Source organism: Lynx rufus, unplaced genomic scaffold (genome assembly GCF_022079265.1).
Source record: "Lynx rufus isolate CCGP_SWC_20201006 ecotype Redwood Valley unplaced genomic scaffold, mLynRuf1.p SCAF_14, whole genome shotgun sequence".
In the NCBI taxonomy this organism is placed as follows: domain Eukaryota; kingdom Metazoa; phylum Chordata; class Mammalia; order Carnivora; family Felidae; genus Lynx; species Lynx rufus.
Genome location: NW_025814828.1, coordinates 62,551,177 through 62,565,684, shown reverse-complemented (window position 1 = coordinate 62,565,684; position 14,508 = coordinate 62,551,177).

Below are 14,508 nucleotides of genomic sequence, written 5' to 3'. Positions count from 1 at the left end.
CATTTTCCTAACTCTTGAATCTACCTTTGGCCCACTTCAGAAAATTCTCCATGAAGTAACTAGGTGTTATCATTGAAACACAAGTTCTATTATGCTACTTTATGTTCTTCAAGTCAGTATACAGAGGGAAACCTAATGCCCTAACAATGCCCCATAAGTCTCTCCATCTCTAATTTCATGTTCTACTACATGCTCCCTCTTTTACTATTATTCCAGAAACACTGATTGATTTTGCAACATGTTACTGTTCCTCCACTTTTCCAGGCAATCTCCATTCATTCCAACTTGAATGTACTATTTAATTTACCTCAAAGTTGTCTTCCTCCAACAATTGCATTGCTCACATATTAACCTCTTGTAGGTCTCTGCTCTAATGACTCCTTATAAATGAGACTAGGAAATTAAAAAAAAAATGACAACAAATTGAGCAATGTTGAAGAATTGGATAAATTCCTAGCAACACATAAACTGGCAAAACTGAAACAGGAAGAAATAGAAAAGTTAAACAGACTGATAACAAGCAAAGAAATTGATCAGTAATCAAAAATCCCCCCCCCCAAAAAAAGTCCAGGAACAGATGGCTTCCCAGGGAAATTCTACCAAACATTTAAAGAACAGTTAATACCTATTCTCCTCAAACTGTTCCAAAATATAGAAATGGAAAAAAAAATTTCCAAACACATTCTATGAATCCAACATTACCTTGATTCCAATACCAAAGACCCCACTAAAAAAGAGAATTACAGGTCAATATCCCTGGTGAACATAGAGGCAAAAATTCTCAACAAAATGGCAGCAAATCAAATCCAACCATACATTAAAATAATTTTTCACCACAAACAAGTGGAATTTATTCTTGGGTTTCAAGAGTGGTTCAATATTCACAAATCCACCAACATGATGCACCACATTAATAAAAGAAAGGATAAGAACCATATGACCTCTCAGTAGATGCAGAAAAAGCATTTGACAAAGTATAGCACTTCATTTCTGAAAAAAAAACCCTTAGCAAAGTAGGGATAGAGGGAACATAGTTCAACATCATAAAGGCCATATACGAAATACCCACAGCTAATACCATCCTTAATGGGCAAAAACTGAGAGCTTTTTTTTTTCTCTAAGATCAGGAACTGAGAGTTTTTTTCTCTAAGATCAGGAACAAGACAAAGATGTCCTCTCTCACCACTGTTGTTCACCTTAGTACCGGAAGTCCTAGCCTCAGGATCAGGAAACAAAAAGAAATAAAAGACATACACATTGGCAAGGAAGAAGTCAAACTTTAACTTTGTATTCAAATTGCTAGAACTGATACACGAATTCAGTAAAGTTGCAGGATATAAAACCAAAGTACAGAAATCTGTTGCATTTATATACACCAATAATGAAGCAACAGAAAGAGAAGTCAAGGAATAGATCCTATTTAAAATTTCACATAGGGGATATAAGAATAAACCTAACCGAAGAGGTAAAAGATATGTATTCTGAAAACTATAGAAGACTTATGAAAGAAATTGAAGAAAAAATGGAAAGACATTCCATGCTCATGGATTGAAATAACAAACGTTGTCAAAATGCTACCCCAAAAAATCTACACATTAAAAAAAATCCCTATCAACATACCAGAAGAATTCTTCACAGAGCTAGAACAAACAATCCTAAAATTTGTATGGCACCACAAAAGATCCTGAATATCCAAAACAATCTTGAAAAAGTAGGGGCGCCTGGGTGGCTCAGTCGGTTAAGGGTCCGACTTCAGCTCAGGTCATGATCTCGCAGTCCGTGAGTTCAAGCCCCGTGTCTGGCTCTGTGCTAACAGCTCAGAGCCTGGAGCTTGCTTCAGATTCTGTGTCTCCCTCTCTCTCTGACCCTCCCTCATTCATGCTCTTTCTCTGTCTCAGAAATAAATAAATGTTAAAAAAAGAAAAAAAAAGAAAAGTAAAAGCAAAGCTGGAAGCACCACAATTCTGGACTTCAAGTTATATTACAAAGTTTTAGTAATCAAGACAGTACCATAATGGTATAAAAACAGACACATAGATCAATGGAACAGAATAGAAAACCCAGAAATTGGCCAACAAATATATGGTCAACTAATCTTTGACAAAACAATAAGAATATCCAATGGGAAAAAAGAAAACAATCTCTTAAACAAGTGATGTTGGGAAAACAGGACAGCAACATGCAAAAGAATGAAACTGGACCATTCTCTTATGCCATACACAAGAATAAATTCAAAATGGTTTAAAGACCTAAATGTGAGACAGGAAACTATCAAAATCCTAGATAAGAACACAAGCAGCAACCTCTTTGGCATTGGCCATAGTAAATTCTTACTAGGTAAGTCTCTGGAGGCAAAGGAAACAAAAACAAAAATGAACTATTTGGAGTTATCAAGATAAAAAGGCTCTGTACAACAAAGGAAACACAAAAGTAGAAGTAAAAGTTTGGAATGGGAGAATATATTTACAAATGAAATACATGATAAAGGGCTAGTATCCAAAATCTATAAATAACTTATTAAACTGAACCCCCAAATATGATAACACATATTTAAATAGTTAAATAAATGGGCAGAAGACATGAATAGACTTTTTTTTTTCTAAAGAAAATATACAGATGAATAGTAGACACATGAAAAGATACTTATCATCACTGGTCATCTGGGAAATACAAATCGAAAACTACAATGAAATATCACCTCACACCAGGCAGAGAGGCTAAAATTAACAACACAGAAAACAACAGATGTTGACAAAGATGTGGACAAAGGGGAAACCTCTTACACTGTTGATGGGAATACAAACTGGTGCAACCACTCTGGGGTACAGTATGGAGGTTTCTCAAAAGTTAAAAATAGAACTGCCCTATGATCCAGCACTTGCACTACTAGATATTTAACCAAAGGATACAAAAATACTGATTCAAAGAGGCACATGCACCCTAATGTTTATAGTAGCATTATCAACAATGGCCAAAGTTATGGAAAGAGACCAAATGTCCATCAACTGATGAATGGATAAAGAAGTTGTGGTATATTTACACAATTTAATATTACTCAGCCATCAAAAAGAACAGAATCTTACCATTTACAACAATGTGGATGGAACTAGAGTGTATTATGCTAAGGGAAATATGTCAGCAGAGAAAGACAAATACCATATGATTTCACTCATGTGGAATTTTAGAAACAAAATAAATGAACATAGGGGAAAGGGGAATAAAAAAGAGAGGGAAGCAAACCATGAGAGACTCTTAACTATAGAGAACAAACTGAAGGTTGCTAGAGGGGAGGTGGGTGGGGTGAATGTTAAATGAGTGATAGGTATTAAGGAAGGCACTTGTTGGGATGAGCACTGGGTGTTAAATGTAAGTGACGAATCACTAAACTATACTCATAAAACTGATATTACAGTGTATGTTAAATAACTAGAATTTAAATAAAAACTTGAAACAAACAAACAAAAAATTTAAAACATCTGATCAGAAAAAAAAATCAGAGTGGGAAACGTATCTTTTTTTATTACAATTATATCTTCAGTTCAGAGAACATAGAAGTCACTATGTTTATTGAAAGGCTGAATAAACAACTTTAATGTTTCCTAGGGTTTGTTTTGAATAAGTAAAGGTATTATTGTCAGCATACATTTAAGTGAGTTTATTTTCTCCCTCCAGGGGTAGTAGAGCAGTTCCTAACAGACTAACTTAAAATTCTAAAAAGTTTATTACTACAGGAACATGGACATACATGGTGGTTAGACTTGAGAGAACCATTCACATTTCATATCAGGTACAAAATGAGATGAGTAGGCTTTTATTTTACTTTAAGCTTGCCTGAAAATTTGGTATGTTTACCATGGATAGCATTATTTCTAGTGATAATTCATTCCTGAAACTCAACAAGCAATATTTAATACTACCCATTCATGAGGTGGGGATTGCTTCTACCTAAGGAGAAAAATTGGGATTTCAAGCATTAGCATTTTCCAACTCCTAATCTTTGACAGAAAATAGATTTGCATGCTTTCAGAAAACATAGTACTTGTATTTGTATAGTTCACTTCTTTTTTCTAGCTATCCTACAATATATGTTTTATTTCTAGCATATTATATGTAAAGCAGTAGGACCGTGATGAAACTACATTTTCAGTAGGAATGATACATTACATTGAAAAGAGGGAGAATGATTATATTCATCAGTACAATGTTGGAGTAGGAGATCCCAGACTCTATACCCCACATAAATTAAGTTAGGCAAATATTTATGAACAAAACTAGCTCAGGATACCACTTAAGAAACATCAGTACACAGGGGCGCCTGCGTGGCTCAGTTGGTTAAGCATCTGACTTCAGCTTAGGCCATGATCTTATGGTACTGGGTTCAAGCCCCACATCAGGCTCTGTGCTGCCAGCTTAGAGCCTGGAATCTTCTTTGGATTCTGTGTTTCCCTCTCTCTCTGCCCCTCCCCTGCTCTCACTCTCTCTTTCTCTCTCTCAAAACTGAATAACCATTAAAAAATAAATAAAAAAAAGAGACATCAGTACACAGTGAAACAAAAAACCTAGAATAACCACACAAAAGGGAAAGAACCACAGTTTTATTTTGCCTGAGTCATCCTATCCCCCTGGTTTGCACTACTCCCTAACAGGAGGGAACTCCTTAACTTGAAAGCATTCCCCTCACCAGGAAAAGGAGAGCAGAGTGAACGACAAGCTTCCCCAGTTATACAGGGCACTGCACAAAAGATCCATTTCAGTTTCATCCCACTCAGACACTGGCAAATCTGAGACCAATAGAGATGGCTTGGCACAGGGAGGAAGGGCAAGAGCTACCGGTTATTAGTCATGCAGTGGGAGCAAGTGCAATTCCTAGTGACCTGCTCTACAGAAGATGCCATCTGCATTTGCCACTGTAGAAACCAATGGTCAGAACATCCACTACAGAACCCCTACAGATTTTTACTACTAACTTCCCCCCCCCCCACACACACACAAGTTTTCACGGTAGTGGACAGCAGCCACATGAATCCCTCTCTATTCCCTTACCCTCTGCTAGAGCCTAGGGTCTGCATTGGCAGCTAGCCCCAGCTTCTGAGGTTGCATGAGTACAAGGCACCAGCCTAGACCCCATGACTGACCCTTACCTCTGTGTGTGTACTTGAGATTAGTGTCTCCAGCTACACACCTGCATCCATTGACCCAAGTATCTCAGCACCAGCCTCTACTGCCATGCACATTCCCATGCAAGACCCTGAAGGCACAAAAATGCACATTGACAGTGATGGCTCCCTTAGTTTACTGTGGGCTCAGATCTGGTTTTATCTCCTGTCACTGGCCTGCACAAAGAATAAAAAAAAATGTGACACCACCAAAGGAGCACAGTAAACTTACAGTAACTGACTATAAAGAAAGAGAGATACATGAATTGCCTAAAACATAATTCAAAATAATTGTTATAAAGACATTCAGAGAGCTACAAGAGAACACAAATTAAAAGTTAAAAAGCTTTAAAAAACAGGAAAACAATACAAGAACAAAAATGAGAAACTCAACAAAAAGATGGAAAACAAATTTTGGGACAGAAGTTTTGAGGTGGAAGAATGTAATAATTGTCATCTAAAATCAGAGAGCTTCAACAACAGACTGGACCAATCAAAATAGCAACTCAGTGAAGTCGAAGACAGATTATTTGAAATAATCCAGTCAGAGGGGCAAAAATTAAAAATAATAAAAAAAAGAATGAAAAAAGCCTACCAGACTTATAGGACACCATTAAAAGAAACAATCTACACATAATTGGAGTCCTAGAGGAAAAGGGATGGAGAAAGGGGCAGAAAGCTTATTTAAAGAAGTAATGGTTAAGAACTTCTTAAAATAGGTAGAGATTTAGATATCCAAGTTTGTGAAGATCACAATTTCCCAAATAAATTAAACTGAAAGAGATCTTCTCCAAAACACATTATAATAAAACTGCCAAAAATCAAAGACAAAGAGTCCTGAAAGTAGCAAGAGAAAATAAGTTGTCACTTACAAGGTTATCAGTTTGTTTTTCAGCAGATACCTTACAGGTCAGGAAAGATGGTGATATATTTCAAGTGTTGAAAGGAAAAAAAAATGCCAAAAATTGTCCTTCAGAAATGAAAGAGAAATAAAGAATTCCTTAGATAAACAAAGCTGAAAGATTTCACTACTACTAGATTTGTCTTACAAGAAATGCTGAAAGTTCTACAAGCTGAAATGACAGCGCACTAATTAGTAATGTGAAAACATGTAAAAATACTCAACACATTAATAAATGTAAGTATATAGTCAAATTTAGAATATTATGATACTATAATATGGTTCTTGGTTAATCACTTAACTCTAGTATAAAGGACAAAGAATGGAAATATTTAAAATACCTATATCTACAATAGTCTATTAAGAGATATACTATACAAAATATGTAAATTGTGACATCAAAACCAAAATATATGTGGAGTAAAAGGGTAGTTTTTAGTATGCATTTCAAGTTAAATTATTACCTTAAAATAAACAGTTATATCTATATCTATAAGATATTTTATACAAGCCTCAGAAATATTGAGCCATGAAAAGAAGGAAATCCTGCCATTTGTGACTACATGAATGGACCTTAAGAATATTATGCTAGGGAGCGCCTGGGTTACCAAGTGTCGGACTTCTGCTCAGGTCTTGATCTCGAGGTTTGTGAGTTCGGGCCCTGCGTCGGGCTCTGTGATGACAGCTCAGAGCCTGAAGCCTGCTTCGGATTCTGTGTCTCTCCCTGTCTCTGTCCCTCCCATGCTCATGCTCTGTCTCTCTCTGTCTCTCAATAGTAAATAAATGTTAAAAAAAATGATATTATGCTAAGTGTGATAAATCAGACAAGAGAAAGGCGAATACTTTAAGATCTCACTTATACGTGAAATCTAAAAAAAAAAATTAGAGAATCGGACAATAGAATAGTGGCTACAGGGGCTTTGGGGTAGGGAAAATGAAGTGATGTTGGTCAAAGGGTATAAACTTTCAATTATAACAATAAGTTCCATAGATCTAATGTATGCATGGTGACTATAGTTAACATTATTGTATTATATACCTAAAAGTTGCTATGTGAGTATATTTTAAATGTTCTCACAATAAAAGAAACAAAATAAAAATTATTTGAGGTGAAACATGTGGTAAGTAACCTTATCCTGATAAACATTTCACAATATATAGGTGTATTAAATCAACACATTGTACACCTTAAATTTACACAATGTTATATGTCAATTATATCTCAATAAAATTGGGAGTAAACAGAGGAAGAGCAATCAAAAGAAGAGATTTTAGCTCCAAGACAAAATCAAATAATTTTTTTCAAAATTATATATTTAGTGGAAAGCCAATAGTTCTAAAATGATATTCAAAACAAATAACTATATGAATATGAATGAAAAACAGGCAATGATTTTCTTCTATTTTTTTGTTTGACAATAATTTTAGATTTAAGGGACAATATGCACCTTAATAGAATTCATTAGATTGAAAATTAGTCAAATTTCATCAGTTTCCCGCTTGAGTTTTGTACAGAAAAATAAAAAAGTAACCCATTTTAAGTGTTTGACCTATGTTTCCCAGGACTTTATCAAATCTACTAATTTTAAGTAGTGAACAAATTGGTGTGGGCTGAATGGAAGTGGAGATACAGAAACATTAAAGGCAGAAGCCTATTTCAGAATGCTGTCTCAGGATGTAGTAGACCATGAGTGAAAGGAATGCATCTCCTATACATATATAAAGGAGGAAAGGTGGAGTGCATTCCTTGAGTATTTGGGGTGACCTTCTTGAGAACTTTATTTTTCTCCTCACCTAAATAATTTCTTTGAATTTTTTTAATGTATATTTATTTTTGAGAGAGAGACAGAGAGAGAGAGAGAGCTCACAAGTGGCGTAGGGGCAGAGAGAGAGGGAGACACAGAATCTGAAGCAGGCTCCAGACTCAGCTGTCAGCACAGAGCCCAACACGGGGCTAGAGCTCACAACCTGGGAGATAATGATCTGAGCCGAAGTTGGATGCTCAACCAACTGAGCCATCCAGGTGCCCCTCTAAATATTTTTTTTTTAATCACACAAGTAAAACTTGAATATATTTTTTAGAAAATTTCTAGCAGCATAGGTATGTTTAGAATAAAGCCTTAAAGATCTCCTTTGTTGACCTTTTTGTCAATTTTGCTCCCCTTTTCTTATAGGTAACCACTGTTTGTTATTCGAAGTAAGTATGATTCCTGTTCTTTTCCTATGTGTTTTTAAAAATATATGTTGATATGTATTTGTATGTTCATATATATTTGTATACATAAATTCTGTCACTTTTTTTCTTTTGAAACTATGCGTGAACACATTACAGTTATGGATGTTTATTAATATAAAATATATATTCCATAGAATAAATAATATAACAACAATTTAATGATATTGAAATCATATAATTGAATTTTTCTATCAGAAAGCATTATGTACTCACTACCATACTAGATTTATGTGTGATGAGATTAATATGGGGATTGAAATATAAGACTTTGTGAAAGTGAGATTTAGCTAGAACCTTGAAGAATTGTCAGTCACAAGAAAATGGAAGTTAAGACTCATGGCATTTCAATTGAGGGTGGCAACATGAAAAAGCACAAGAATAAGCATGGTGAGTATGAAGAAAATATATAGCTAAGCAGAAAAAGGAGAGATAGGATTGGACAAGATAGTAAGACAAAGCTGTCTGGTCTTGACACCGAAGTCAATATGGGGCATATTTATGCTTGCAGGAAAATTAAGAAATGCACCCTGATGGTACTAAATAAAATGGACTGCAGATAGAGGAGTCTTGATTCCTAGGAAATACAGATGTGGCAGCTGCAATAATTCATAGATGAGTTTGGGGACATTTGGGGATAGTATAGTGAGAATAAAGAAGGGGAAATTAATCTGAGGCATTTTCAGAGGAATAAATAAAATTATTTAGTGATAAATTTGATAGAGGGATTAAGGAAAAAGAATGACTCAGAGATAAACCCAGAATTTTAAGTTTCAAAATGATTGTCATCTTAGAAATCAAAAAGCAGAAAAGGAGTCTGGCAATGAGCAAGGATGAGAGCAGTGGAGAAGAAATTTGATTTACTTAAAATGAAGAATGCCTGAAATTTTTAAGCAGAAAATGCACAGTTTACTTTATAAAATTACATAGAAAAAATTATCTTCATCATCTGTTCCCTAGACACCTACACTCAAATATCAAAGAGTTCCACATTTAACGATAAGACAGTCTTTGGAGTTACAAGGAACTGGGTCATGAAAGGGTATTTAACTTCCATTACCATTCCACAGTTACTCATCTATGCCTTAATAGACTTGTTACAACATTTGTATGCTGGGAGTCTCTAAAGCGTATCTTAAGTCACTGCATCTCAAGTCTTTATCTAGGTTAGGGACACTTCTTTTTATAGCACATTAGGAAACATCACAGATAACTGGGAGCTTCTCAGCTACATGGCATGATACCTTGCTGACAGGGAAGAAGATCTCCATAGAGAGGCTTCCATTATATTGTGAGATTTGAAGACAGACCTCAGACCTAGGACTCAGGGATATTCATCCTGGAATGGATGAGATGAGAAAAGATAAAAAAATATTTTTTTTGTTTTTATATTATCTCCCCTGCCCCGCCCCCAAGTGTTCTATCAGCCAAGGAACATATACATTGGATGGGGATCTTTAGTTAAAATACAAAGGTGTCCAAGACATATCTATTTTAAAATTCAAGTGTTTAATCTGCTGTAAAATAGGACAATTGTCACTGAATTGAGATGAGGTGCTTCTGACCTGAACATATAAGACATAAAAGCACAATCTTGACCACCCCATTTATTTTCAAAATACTGTGTTCCATTTTGAGAATAAGGTTTTGGAAAAATCACATTCAGGATTTTGAGCAAAGCACAGAGCAGATTTCAGCAGTAACAAGTGATCTAACCAAAACACAAAACCAAGCCATTGAATTGTTCTAATTTTGGTTATATTAACAAGGTATGAACTCTGAACTTCAGGTGGCTGAGTTATGTATGTTACTGGGCAACTTTGCTTTTTATATGTGAGATTGGCTCTTTGGGGTTAATTCTGCATTTTGATTAAATCCTTTATTTTGAACAAGTAAAAGGTTAGGTCTGCCTAATCTGAAACTGGTAGGTGGGTGAGACTGTTATAGGTGTACACATTATTTGGTATTCTTTTGTATCATTCCACATAGGTACACAACTACATTGTTACAAATAAAAAAAATGACAACATGAAATATAGCAGACATTTTTCTCTCAAGAAGAGGAGTTTATAAATTTACTTGGTCCCACGTATTTCCTACTTCAGCAATACATCAAACTCTGCAGTACCATAAGTCTGAATCAATTAGATATTACTCACAAAGTAAATTACATTGAAAAGCTTTGATTTGTTACCAGTTTGTTACATTCCTCTTCAGTCTTAAAAGACTGAAAGCAAAAAATAAGAATGTGACAGTGATAGTGAAATGTAATTTTTATTGAGATTGAAAAGAACCTATTTGCTACAATATTTGCTTTTAATAATTTAATTTTTCAAATACTTCAGAGAGAGCCATAAATATTTGATTATGAAGCTTCCACAATTTATATAACTTCGGTTTTAACTGGTTCCTGATCTTTCAAATATACTACCATTTTTTATAATCATACCGTTGACGATATGGCTTTAGCTCTTAAATCAGTTCCTTAATTGTACTCCTGCATTGGAGTAGCACATGACTTATTAGTAAATAAGCAGATACCAAGCACTTGCATAAATAAAATGAGGAAGGACAGCTCCCGTTTGCAAAATCTAAGTGAATGATTGAGGGCTGGACCTTAATGTTCATCTTTACAGAAGTTTTTGGAAAGTTCCCTTTCATTAGCAGTATTCAGGTATAGCTGTGACCATTTGAAAAATAATATCTAAATTATTTACAAGAAGTAAAAGCTGAAAGTGGAAATGAAAAATTCCCATATTTAGTGAATTACATCATGAATGTCAGTAAATTAACCTGTTTAGGATTAATTGCATTTCTTCAATATCAAAATGTCTCTAAAGAACACAGATTCATCTAAAAGTTGATAGGATGTTGGTACCTAAATGTTATATATATATATATATATATATATATATATATATATATAATCATAAGAAACAAGAGGTGTTGGTGAGGATATGGAGAAAGTGGAAAACTCTTGCACTTTTGGTAGGAATGCAAACTGGTGCAGCCACTCTGGAAAAGAGTATGGAGGTTCCTCAAGAAACTAAAAATAGAACTACCCTATGATCCAGCAATTGCACTACTAGGTATTTTCCCAAAGGACACAAAAATATACATATGAAGGGCTACATGCACCCTAGTGTTTATAGAAGCATCATCAACCATAGGCAAAATATGGAGAGAGCCCAAATATCCATATGTCCACTGACATATGGATAAAGACATGGGATACATATAATGGAATATGACTCAGCCATCACAAAAATTAGATCTTGCCATTTGCAATGACATAGATGTAGCTAGAACATATTATGCTAGGAAAAATAAGTCAATCAGAGAAAGACAAATACCTTATGATTTTACTCTTATGTGGAATTTAAGAAACAAAACAGATGAACATATGGGAAGGAGGGGGAAGAGAAGAGAGGGAAACAAACCATAAGAGACCCTTAAGGATAGAGAACAAACTATGCGTTGATGGAGGTGGGTGGAAGAGGAGTAGATGGGTTATGGGTACTAAGAAGGACACTTGTGATGAGCACTCGGTGTTGTATGTTAGTTATGAATCACTGAATTGTACTTCTGAAACCAATATTGCACTATATTAACTAACTAAAATTTAAATTAAAAAATTTAAAATCATACCTCTGTTATAGTGGCAAACAGTATTTTGTTGCATTTGCAATTGATTCTGAAAATGTTAACATCAAAATCTCATGTGTACACAAAATATGTCTTCAGTGAGGCAATAAGAAAATAAACTTACTGATCACTTTTGTCTCAGTAGGATGTTGTATAAATCCCTCTGTAGGAGTTACCCAGAGTGCTTTCTTTGCTTTAGTGTGGAAGCCTGGAGAATGAAGACCTTTCCATGACATTTTGCAGGGCACAGCTACTATAGATGATTCTTGTTTCCAATTGGTGGTTTCTGTCTGAGTACTGAATTAGACAATCCATTTGGAAGTTAACTTAGTATTTAGAAATAATCACTTCTGCTGGTGGTCACTACTATACATAGACAAAGAGATTCTACTATTTCCACTAAGTTTCTTACTTTTTACTATGAAATTCAAACATTCAAGATATTATTGGCAGACTTCTTAGCAAAATAGAATTGTGTACAAAAAGCCCTGCGTATGCCTTGACTGCTTTTAATATGCCTAAAATTATTTAAAGTTCCAAACTCAGCTAAAGTATATATGTACCATGTGTTTTCTCCAAGTAAAAGGATATCTTTGACAGCTGATGGCATACAAAGAAATATCAGCAGTGTATCCTAATTTTCAAAAGGAATCAAAGCACATTCCATGTGTGGTATGTTATTCACTACCAAAATTTAGAATTAATTAAACAGAAAGCAGTGATTATTAGAACCAATGCGGATTGTCTTAGGAACTACATGTCAAACTTACACAAGTTCTTTTTTTAAAAAAAATGGTTGTACTAATAAGAATACTTAGCATGGAATCTAGCCTCTTAAATTTTTAAGTGCAGAAATCTTCTTGACCATAGGAAAAATATTGGACAGCAGATCTCTAAAACTTACCCATTTTGCCTAACTGATAATTGTATTTCCATTGATTTCCATTGATTAATAATTCCCCATGTCCCTCCTTACAACCCTTGACAACCACCAGCACTTCTAGACTCTATGAACTTGACTATATTAGATAATTCTTGTAAGTATCAAGCAGTATTTATTTGTCTTTCTGTGACTGGCTTATTTCACTTAGAATAATGACCTCAAGCTTCATCCTTGTTGTTGCATATTGAATAACTTCCTTCTTTGTTAGGGTGAATAGTATTCCATTATACATATATACCACACTTTCTTTATGCATCATCAGCTGTTGTACATTTAGGTTGTTTTCACCTCTTGGCTATTCTGAATAGTGCTGCAATCAGCATGAGAGTGATAAATCCTGATTTCCATTATTCTTGATAAATACTCAGAAGTGAGATTGATGTATCATATTGTAGTTCTAGTCATACTTTTCTGAGAAACCTCTCTGCTAGTTTTCATAGTAACTAAACCATTTTAAATTCCCATCAACATTATATCAGAATTCCAATTTCTCCACATTTTTCTCAGCACTTACCATTTCTTGTTTATTTTGATAAATAATCATCCTGACAGACATGAGGTTTTACTGATGACTACTGATATTGAGCTTTCTTTCACATACTCATTGGCCATTTATATGTCTTCGACATATATGTCTCCGACTCCACGCCGGGCCACCTCCACGCCGCCCCCTCCACCCGTATGCACCAGGGAGCGAGACACTCACCCACACGGGCCTGTAGGCTTTCCACAGGAATAGGAAGTGGAGTTCCTCATGAGACAGATTGCCACCAGGGGCAGTACTTCTGAGCAAGGGTCTTGCTAGATTTGGAACAGGTTGAGGAGGAAAATAGTGCTGCAGCTCTCTGGAGAAAGCCGTTCTCCCAGGGCCCTGCATCCCTTGAACTTCGCAGGGCTGCACCCCCTCTCTGGTCTTCTTCGTGGCATGGCTCCTTTTTAAATAGGAGGGGTTTTTTTTGTTTTTTTTTTTTGCACCTCAGCTGGTCATACAGATGAACGAGTAACCTTTGGGAGATGATTACTGATGTTGATCATCCTTTCACATACTCATTGCCCATTTATATGTCTTCTTAGGAGAAATGTCTATTAAATTTATTTATTTGTTATTTTTATTTTTTAGTTCATTTTTTTAAAAATTGGACTAATTGTTTGTTTTGGTTTTATTTGCTGTTGTGTTGTATGAGTTCCTAATATATGTTGCGGTTTGTCTTTTATCAGATATATGGTTTGCAAATATTTTCTCCCATTCTGTACATTACCTTTTACTCTGCTGATTATTTCCTTTGTTGTTCAAAACCTTTTTAGTTTGCTGTAGTTCCTTTTGTCTATTTTTTGCCTGTATTTTTGGTGTCATATTGATGAAATCATTGTTAAGACCAATGTCAGAAAACTTTTGTCATATGTTTTATTATAGGAGTTTTACAACTTCAGGTCTTGTGTTTAAATCCTTAATCCACTTTGTGTCAATTCTTTGTGTATGGTGCAAGATAAGTTCCAACTTCATTTTTGTATGTGAATATCCAGTTTACCCAACATCATTTGTTGAAAATACTATCCTTTTCCAATTGTGTATTCTTGGAGCAAAGATTATTTGTCCAAAGATATGTGGATTTATTTCTGGTCTTGTATT